This window comes from Euphorbia lathyris, chromosome 2 (genome assembly GCF_963576675.1).
Source record: "Euphorbia lathyris chromosome 2, ddEupLath1.1, whole genome shotgun sequence".
Classification (NCBI taxonomy): Eukaryota; Viridiplantae; Streptophyta; class Magnoliopsida; order Malpighiales; family Euphorbiaceae; genus Euphorbia; species Euphorbia lathyris.
Genome location: NC_088911.1, coordinates 60273023 through 60283735, shown reverse-complemented (window position 1 = coordinate 60283735; position 10713 = coordinate 60273023). Strand labels below are relative to the sequence as shown.

Here is a 10713-nt window from a genome sequence, read left to right as displayed (position 1 = left end):
AAAGCAAAATGCATAGGCCACACGTATGCACATTCAAACACACGCACGGTCACCTGCATACACACACATAAGTGTTTACACGCATCCATAGATTAGGCTACATCCACCCATCTATATGCATCACTACATACCTCCCCTTGACACAAGTTCATCAAAACCAAATCCCCATCCTTACAACCCTTGGTTTCAAACTTATCCTCACCCTCATCCTTGCACACCTTGGGGATGGCCTGAAGCATCATTTCTCGATCTAAAGCTACCGAAATCCTCCAGCCTATGAAAAGGGAATCCATTCGACCATCTCATCCACACATACATAGTTTGCATACACACATGTCCATACATCCGCATAAAGCAAAACGCATAGGCCACACTTATGCACATTCAAACACACGCACAGTCACCTGCACACACACACACATAGGTGTTTACACGTATCCATAGACTAGGCTACATTCACCCATCTATATGCATCACTACACACCTGCGGTCGATTTAGAGACTAGGGTCGCTAGAAAGAGCCATTTTATCTGCGGTCGATTTAGAGACCAGGGTCGCTAAAGAGAGCCATTTTACCTACGGTCGATTTAGAGACCAGGGTCGCTAGAGAGAGCCATTTCACCTATGGTCGATTTAGAGACCAGGGTTGCTAGAGAGAGCCATTTTACCTGCGGTCGATGACCGAGGTTGCTATTGAGCCATCTTGCCTACGACCGATGACCGGGGTTGCTATTGAGTCATCTTACCTACAATCGATGACCGGGGTTGCTTTTGAGCCATCTTGCCTACGGTCGATGACTGGGGTTGCTTTTGAGCCATCTTACCTACGGTCGATGACCGAGGTTGCTTTTGAGCCATCTTACCTACGGTCGACGGCCGAGGTTGCTTTTGAGCCATCTTACCTACGGTCGATGACCGAGGTTGCTATTGAGCCATCTTACCTACGGTCGATGATCGAGGTTGCTATTGAGAGCCGTTTTTACCCGCGGTCGATGATTAGGGTCGCTAGAAAGAGTCGTTTACCCACGGTCGGTTTAGACTAGGGTCCCCAAGAAAAGCGTCCACCGGCGGCCGATTCAAAGACAAGGACACGATAGCCAAAGGTGAAGACTGAAGAAAAGGCTGGAGCGTGCGGTGCAGAGATCAGGTATTCTTCCTCCTACTCTATATGTGTCTTTTACTTTAATATATTTCCATTGCATGTGCTGTGTTAGCGAAAAAAAAAACGTTTTCAAAACACACACATCACTGTCAAAATAGAAAAGTAGGGGCAACTATAGACACCGAGTCGGAGGACCTGTGACGAAAACCAATAACAAGACGGTTGAAACGGTTGATTCCGATAATTTAAAACAAAGGGTCTGTAAGGATTGCGTATAGTCAGGTGGACGGCCCGCGAGTGCTCAGCGACGTTGGGCGAGCGCCTAGCGGCAGCCGGCGCGCGTCCGACGGCAGTTGGACGCGCGCCCAGCAGCGCAGGGTGCACGCCTAGCGGCAGCTAGGCGCACACGTCCAACTTACGTGGGGCGGGCGCCCAACGACGTTGGGCAAATGCCCAACAACGCTCGTTGGGCGAACACCCAACGAGGGTTGGGCGAACGCCCAACGACGTTGGGCGTCACCCAACTCAAGTTGGGCGTCCGCCCAACTAAGGTTGGGTGTTCGCCCAACCCAGTTTGGGCGACGCCCAACTTTAGCCGGGCGTCGCCCAAAGTTTCGGGATCCGTGCCTATAAAGGCACGGATCCCCATGCATTTAAGGGAAGGAGGAAATTTTTTTGGAGCTTTCTCACTCTAGACATTTTTAGAGAGAGAAAGTCTATTTTTTGGAGAAAATATTTTTTTTTCCCAAAAAAATCCAAATTTTCCAAAAGTTAAATATTTTACAAAAAAAGGCAAAAACACCAAAAAAGATAAATTCGTGGAATCAACCGACTTCAGCTGTCAATACCGATTTTGAGGTATTATCCGAGGACTAGACTCGTTTTATTTATTTCGTTTATTTATTTATTTATTTAGGTGATAGTTTTATTTATTTAGTTAGTCATTTATTTATCACGTTTTATGGGTATTTATCCGAGGACACTTCATCATCTTCTTCTTCTCTAGGTGTTCTTCGTATGGGTATTTTCATGGAGAAAATCAAGCAAACCAGTACTCTTACATTTCAGATCATTTTCAGACAACATCACATACATAAGACACCTTGATGTTGCTTCTGTTGGACTATTACACTAATTTTTAATTGTTATTCAGCTCCGATGAAACACATGAACTCGTGGGCAATACTGTTTCTGATCAGACGACATCGATTCCTCCCTGGTTGCGGCGGGGATAAATTCAGCTTCAAATCCAACTTTCTATTCCCATTTCTCCGACTCATAATCTAAAAAAAAACAAATTGAAATTAAATAGATCGATAGATAGATTACGAACATTAAAAAAACACAGATAGATAGATTATTACATTAAAATTATGAAATTATGTGATGAACAAGTGAGTTTTTGGAGGAGGAATGTGATTATGAGAGAAAGGGAGAATGAGAGAGAGAGAGAGTTAGAGGGAGAAAGTGAAAATGAGAGAGATGAGAGTTAGAGAGAGAAATGATATTTGATAAAAATGGAGGAGGGAGAAAATAAAGATGAAGATATAAGGTTGAATAAGATGAGTGAGTTCAATTTTCATTAAAATATGGGTTAAAAATTGATGATTTGGCATGTTGACTGGGTTGACCGGTCATTTTTACCTGGTGTATACTTTAGTGGGAGGTCACCAGAAGGTTGTACACTTTAGTGTGAAAAAATTTTGGTTGTACACCAAAGTGTGAAAACAAGTAAAGGTTGTATACCACGTATGTAATTTACCCGAAGTACTTTGGTGGGCCTTGATAAGGAAAGGCATTTCGCGGAAATATATTGACATCATAAAGGACATATATGAGGGAGCATGCACGAGTGTACGTACTAGTGTTGGGAAGACTGAAGAGTTTCCTATTACGATTGGAGTGCATCAAGGTTCCGCACTAAGCCCATTTCTTTTTGCCATCGTTATGGATGAACTAACAAGTTCACTTCAAGATGGTATACCATGGTGCATGTTGTTTGCAGATGATATTGTGTTGGTTGATGAGACGAAAGAAGGAGTGGAGAGGAAGTTGGAACTATGGAGACAAACTCTAGAATCTAGAGGCTTTAAGTTGAGCCGAAGTAAGACAGAATATTTGGAGTGTAAGTTTAGCGTCCATAGGAGTAGGGAGGCAGGGACAATCACCCTAGATGGGAGAGTTGTTCAGGCCTCAGATTGCTTCCGGTATTTAGGATCTATTATCCAAACGGATGGAGAAGTAGATGGAGATGTTGCTCATAGGATTAAAGCTGGTTGGTCGAAGTGGAAGAGTGCTACGGGTTTCCTTTGTGACCTCGGCATGCCTAATAGATTGAAGGGGAAATTCTACCGGACGACAATTAGACCAGCATTGTTATATGGTACGGAGTGTTGGGCAGTGAAACACTGCCACATCCATAAGATGTCGGTGGCGGAGATGCGTATATTGAGATGGATGTGTGGTCATACGAGAAAGGATCGAGTGAGTAATGAAATAATTAGGACAAAAGTAGGGGTCACATCTATTGAGAATAAAATGAGAGAAAACCGACTAAGGTGGTTTGGCCATGTGAGACGTAGAGCGCTTGATGCGCCGGTTAGGAGAACCGAAAAGTGGCAAAGGGATGCAGTGGTGAGGGGCAGGGGAAGACCTAAGCAAACTTAGAGGAGAGTGATCGAGAGTGATATGAGTTTACTGGGAATTGAGGAAAATATGGTAGTGGATAGGACGGAGTGGAGGGAGCGAATTTGTGTCGCTGACACGACTTGATTTCACGGTTTTATATGATGGTTCATGTTAGCTGACCCCGAATCATTTCGGGACTAAGGCTTTGTTGTTGTTGTTGTATCAAAGCGTGGTTTCTAAAAGCCTCAGATGAATTTTCTATTCTTTCTCTTTCTTACAAACATGATAGGAAATAAAGAGAAGGAAGGAACCAAGTCGAAGGAGATAGTCAAAACTGTTATCTCTACTTCATTGTCTTATTACCTTCATCCAATAGATCATCCTGGTTTGATTTTTGTGACACACCCTCTAAGTGAAAATGGAGACAACTATTTCACTTGGAGACAAAGTGTAACATCCGTGTCCAAAATTTTATTTTTCGATATAGATTTTATAACATTAATCAATTAATTACGAATTTAAATATACTATCACGTTTAATTTATCGGGTTCAATTTCATGTTTTTAAGTGTAGATTAAAAGTTTGGAGTATATTTTAAAAGAAATTATAAATTAAAGTACCTTGATTGATATTTTAGTTAATAATATATAATTATGTAAGCATCATTACGTTTTTTTTTTCTAGAAAATATATACTTATACTTATATATATATATATATTATAAGTTATGAAATAATAATAATAAAGAAAAATAAATAATTAATATGTTGTGATGTGTCATATTTTCAAGACTTTGTATATATATATTTTTGACCCATGTATGTGATGTGTCCATATTTTAATTCATCTAAATACACATGTCAACATTCTAATTTAATAAAGAAAAGGGTGGCATTAATCTTAATTTTTCATCTAATTATAGATTGATGGGATGAAATTAAATTAGAAGGGGGGAAGGAACAAATTAAAAAGGGAGATAGATAAGAAAAGGAGGCGGATTTGGAAGGAGGAAAAGGGGTAGGAGATTTAGAGTTAGACATACTTAGGATTATATTTATACCTATCTATATAAAAGGAGGGAAAGAATATATAAAAAAAAGGAGAGGAAAATTCATGAAAATACAAAATATAGAGAAAAATGACTTTTTGAATTTAGGAAAAGAAGAAGAAAGGGAAGGCTTCTCAAATGTTGTGGTGTGAACCAGTAGCTGCCAACAAGTCACAACGATGAATTTTTGGTTACCGATAACGACATCTCGGTAACGATATTTAAACCCAAATTGTTTTTAAAATATTATAGGTATGATTTTAAGTAAGTTTGGTTTCGATAATTTCGTTAAATTTCAATAGATTTATTATTAATAATTTAGCATTTATGAATTACTAATAAAAAAAAATATATAAATTTTAGACTAGTCGTCCTTTAGATTTGTTAAAGTGAAATTTCGATATTTATAATCGTTTAACAGCGTCGCGAGTTTAAAAGTATAGCTGGTCTAAATCAACTACGTCGGTTCAAAATTACTATTCCAGTGACCGAAAATAATCCGATAAGAATATTTAGATTATTTTAAATTATAGCAATAAAATATTTTGAGGGCGAACCTTGGCGCAACGGTAAAACGTTGTTGCCGTGTGACCTGAGGTCACGGGTTCGAGTCTTAGGAGCGGCCTCTTGCCAATTAAATTGGCAAGGGAAGGCTTGCCCCCAATACACCCTTGTGGCGGGACCCCTCCCCGGACCCTCGCTCAGCGGGGACGCGTAATGCGACCGGGCCACCCTTATAGCAATAAAATATTTTAAGCAACTTTAATAGTTAGAATTAAAATACCTTAAAAATGGAAGGACTAATATGGATATTTTCCAAATAAAGTCGGTATCGAGTCGAATATAAAATTTGTATAAGAATTTGAATATAAAATTAGTTCAAATAGATTTATAATAAGATAATGAGTCTAACTGAACATTCGGTCGGAATTCGAATATTTATAGATTCAGAAAATTATAGAATTTGAAGATAAAAATTAGTAACGATATATTCCTAGTAGTGTCACGAGTGTAATAATATATTCGGTCTAATTTAATTATACCGGTCTAGTGTTCCACGTAATTATTCCGGTGATAAACAAAAATAGTTCGATAAAAACGTATGAAAATAGTTGGATCAAAAGTGTTTGATATAAATTTTATTTAAGTCTATTTCTATAATATTTGAGTGGTTTTAATTCTTGAAAATTGATGAAATTGTCAAGTTATGGAAATATATTATTTAAAGTATTTGCTTTTGATTTTAATTATAAAATGATTAAATTGAAGTATAATTTTATGCTTGTGGTATTTATTTGAAAATTGGATCGAGAAAATGAATTTGATGATTTTATGCGAATTGTTTCTAGATTGAAAAGCTTATGAATTCGATGATTTTGTGCGAATTGTTTTGAGATTGAGAAAGCTGTTACGGTTATTGTTTTTACGAGATTTGGATTGAAATCCAATATGATACTTATGTTGCGATATTTTGAATGAGAGATTAAAATGGTTTGTCCATCTAGGATTGCCCGGGGTAGGGATTGTAAGTTGTAAGACCATACCTAAGGGCGGTATGGCCAGAGTGCACGGCTGGTAGTCCTAACGTTAGGCAAGGCGAGATATAGATGAGATATCTCGATTATTGATATGATTGATGTTATGATAAGCTACACGGGTGGAATTCGAGGATGGACACACAAGTATTACGTTTTGATAATGTTTGATGATTTGAATTATAATGTTTTACGTTTGTTTGATTACGAGTTGATTTGTTAAAGCGGTTTATTCGATTTGATTCGTTTTGATAAAACGTTGTTTGATTTGATTCGTTTTGATAAAACGTTGTTCGATTTGATAAAGTGATTTATATATATATATAATTATATAGTAATAAAGTGAAATATACAATTAAGTTGTTAGCGAATCAATCCACGTGTCAATAAGTTAAAATGAGTTCATAAGTTAAGAGAACTACCTAATTAAGAGAACTACCTAAAATAGGTAGAACTACGTGGCTTTGATTCTCGATTTAAAGATTCAAAGATATTCGGGATACGTATGAAGCTTGATAGAATTATCAAGTCCAAGGCAAATAATTAATAAAACTTTAGGTAGTCCAAATAAATTTTTATATATTAGAAAATATGTTGGGCTTTTAGACTGTTAAAAGATCGTTACCTTGTTTTCCATTCATACCCGATGCCGTTTTGGGTCGGGTGTGACACAAAGTTTTCTCAACGCTCTCCAATCTAAGAACAAAGATGGTTTCCTCGATGGATCGATTGAAAAATCAGATATTGCTTCTTTCAATTTTCGCGCATGGATGCAGTGTACATTATAGTCCCTGCTTGGCTTACAAATGCTCTCAAATGAGCTTCAGGGCTACTCATGCTGTAACAGCAAGAGATGTGTGGAAGGATTTGGAAGAAAGCTTCACTCAAGGGATTGCTCCAAGATTTTATGGGTTGAGGGGCGACAAAAAGGTTCCAGTTGCATCATACTATGGAAAACTGAAGAGTTTATGGGGAGAATTGCAGGGACTGAATCCCTCCCTCAATATGCAAATGTGGATGTACATGCGGTGTAGCAAAGAAAATGCAGGTTATGCGAGATGAGGTCTTTGATTTTCTTATGGGGATGAATGAAGCATACACAATAATATGATCTCAAATAATGAGTATTGACCCTTTACTAAATATAGGAAGGACATATGCCACTGCAACATAATAGGAAAAGCAGCGTTCAATTGCTGCAAATCGGACTCTAGTTATTGAAGTTGTTGCCCTTCTCACCAAACGAAGTGACTCGCGGATGAAAGGCAATGGTAGGGGGAAACACAATTTCAGTCATGCCCACACTGTGGGAAGACAAATCATAGTCAAAAGTATTTGTTCAAGGTAATTGGCTCTCCGGCAGATTGGCGCAAACCTGGAAAAGGGAACGAGAGACATACTAATTCCAGGTCAGATCATAAACAAAACAATATATCTAATGCTCCTTTTGCAACAACAATGGATGAAGAAAATTCCTTAATTCCAGGATTAATGTTTGCCCAACAACAACAACAATTGAAGGCATTACTAAGTGAATAATAATCACTTGGAGGTAGTCCATCAGCAAACATGGCGACATCAGATTTCTCGGGTAAGATAGAAAATGAATGGATCGTTGACACTAGAGCAACGAACCTTATAACTCGTGATGTTACTTCCTTAAAACATGTATATCATAACATGATTCACCTTTAGTCCAAATACCTGATGGGAAAACGGTCCTCGTTCATGCCATGGGACAGATTGATCTTGGGGAAAGATTAACATTTGATCATGTTCTTAGAGTCCATATTTTTGCTTTAATTTACTGTCAGTTAACAAATCCACTCATGACAACAATTGTATGCTGACATTTTGACCTAATTCCTTTGGATACAAGACTTACACTCGAGGAAGCTGATTGGCAAGGGTAAAAAGCGTGATGGACTCTGCTATTTGGAGCCAATAAAATCGGGGAAGGCACTAACAACAAAGGGTATGATTTCAGCGCACCTTTGGCATTTATGTTTGGGCCATCTTCATATTGATCGCATTTTTTTAATTCCAGAATTGTAAGTTGATTTAGATTGTAAGAGAAATTCCTTTTGTGATGCTTGTTACAAAGCAAAATAGAAAAGAGTATCATTTCCTATTAGTATGAATAAAACTCATCATGTTTTTTCATTTAGTTCACCGTGACATGTGGGATCTGTACAAAACAAAATCTATATCTGGATGTCATTTTTTCTTAACTATAATGGACGATTTCAGTAAAGCTACTTGGGTTTTTCTCATGAAACATAAATCTGAAACTAAGGGGTTTCTATTGCAATTCTTTAGCTGGGCTCATAAACAATTTCATGCAAATATTAAGATATTTCAAACTAACAATGGTTTAGAGTTTTCCCATTATGATTTGTTAACCTATTATGTTGGGGTTTTATGTCCTATAGAAAATTATTTTAGAATATTATTACTTGTAAATGAATTATTCCTTTAATCATTTATTTTAATAAGATATAGTATGTTTAACTATATATAAAGTCACTCGTCTTTTATTAAGAACTAACTAAAGTTAAATAAAAGGAATTCCCAAAGTTTATTTAAAGTGATTATAAAGTGTTCATACAAGCATGAAGTGAGACTAAAGTTTATGATAAACTAATAAACTTAAAATCACTCCAAGTCAAGCAATATGTTTAAGGGGTTAACATAATGCTATTGAGACTTGCATGTAATAATGTCTTCTGTTGTGACTAGAGAGATGATCTCACAAACTTCAGATATGGAGATATCTGGACAGTTACATGGATCCAGTGAAGGAGTTCATTAGGATTGAGGATCCGACTTGAGATAACAGGATGGATGGATTTGTCATATGTCACATGTTTGTCTCAAATGGTATTAGTAGGTATAAGTAATCCTCAAACTCAAATAAATATTAATGGGTAAATTACATGAAAGGTACCTGAATTATACTTTAGTTCACACTTTAGTACCTAGATTATATTTTGTCTCAAAAATATACTCTAAGTATTGATGACCGGACATTTAAATATCCGCGACCGGAAATAGCCAGTCAAAACCTAATACTTAAAAGTGGGACCCATCTCACTATCATTTGACTCTCTCTTCTTGTGTGTCTCTTTTTTATTTCTCTCTCTTTTTGTTTATCTCCCTGAAATATGTTTCTCACTCCTCTTTTTCTTTCTCTCTCGTGAGATAATGAATCAATCTGCTTTGTTTAATTGTAAACTAATTTTTCATTTCTCTTTTTTCAACTAATTTTACATATCAAAATTGTAGTATTTGTTGTTCACTTCAGCTTCTTTACTAACTTTTCATTTCTCTTTTTTCAATCTAAAAAGTGGTCACTTCAACTTCTTTGTTGTTCCAAAAAATAAATCCAAAATATGTTGTTTCATAGAGCACAATAATTGGAAATTGCGTTGCTTGAACTATGGTTTTCTCTAAAATATCAAATTATATCAAATTGATATCAAATTATGGAGCTACAGAAAACGAAAGGGAGATGAGGATTTGAAGGTTCTCTAACAGCCATGGAAGAAGCTGGGCTCGAGCATGCTACAGGTTTAGAGAGAGAAAGATATAGGTTTAGAAAGAGTGAAACAGAAATGGAAAGGGAGACCGCAATTTGCAGAAAAGGAAAAGGAGGCCAGCTTCTTTTGTCTGCTTTCATTCTTCTCCACCTGCAAAATTAACTTAAATCCCTAATTTTTCCATAAATAAGCTTGTTACAGGTTTAGAGAGAGAAAGATGTTTAGACCAGAAAAGGAAAGGGTGACGTAAATGGAAGAGATAGAGTAGGCATGTAATAATATAGTGTTTAAAGGGTAATTTAGTATTTTTAGGTTAATTAGTCTATGTTGGTCCAATTTTTTTTTAATAAATGGTTTGACCAGTCATTTACCGGAAGATTACATTAAAGTGTCCGGTCACCCTTACTTGAGGTATATTTTTGAGACAAAATGTAATTCAGGTACCAAAGTGTGAATTGAAGTATAATTCAGGTATCATTGGTGTAATTTACTCAAATATTAATTAGTGATTATGGATTATGGAGTGTGATGTTTTGACTCTGTGCAATCACGATCCATAATAGGAGTGATCTTGGGGTGTGTGTGTCTAACGTTGGGTATCACATAAAGTAATTGAGAGATAGTTAATATTAGATTGAGCATTCGTCACTCCTAATAAATGAGAGATATATTCATGGGCCTCTTGTGGAGAATTAACTTGAAATCCTTGCAAGGTAATAGGGTTAAGAGTTGATATGGATATTTCACTTAACCTGTCCATTCAGAGTTAATTCTACCTGAACAAGTAAAACAAATGTCTCATTATATGTAACTTGACATAATTCATAGTTACAGATTCGTTTAAAGGACATAGCTAATGA

At 36.8% G+C, this 10713-nt stretch overlaps 1 long non-coding RNA gene across 2 annotated transcripts; it reads left to right on the top strand.

Moving 5' to 3' along the window:
* The first annotated feature begins 5898 nt into the window (after positions 1 to 5898).
* On the top strand, positions 5899 to 8461 carry LOC136220512 (uncharacterized). 2 transcript variants are annotated; one of them, XR_010684545.1, is made up of 4 exons: positions 5899 to 7362; positions 7463 to 7723; positions 7801 to 7905; positions 8194 to 8461. It is a non-coding gene; the product is annotated as an uncharacterized lncRNA (long non-coding RNA). The 2 variants fall into 2 exon arrangements; XR_010684544.1 differs by having other exon boundaries at positions 5902 to 7723.
* The last annotated feature ends 2252 nt before the right edge of the window (positions 8462 to 10713 follow it).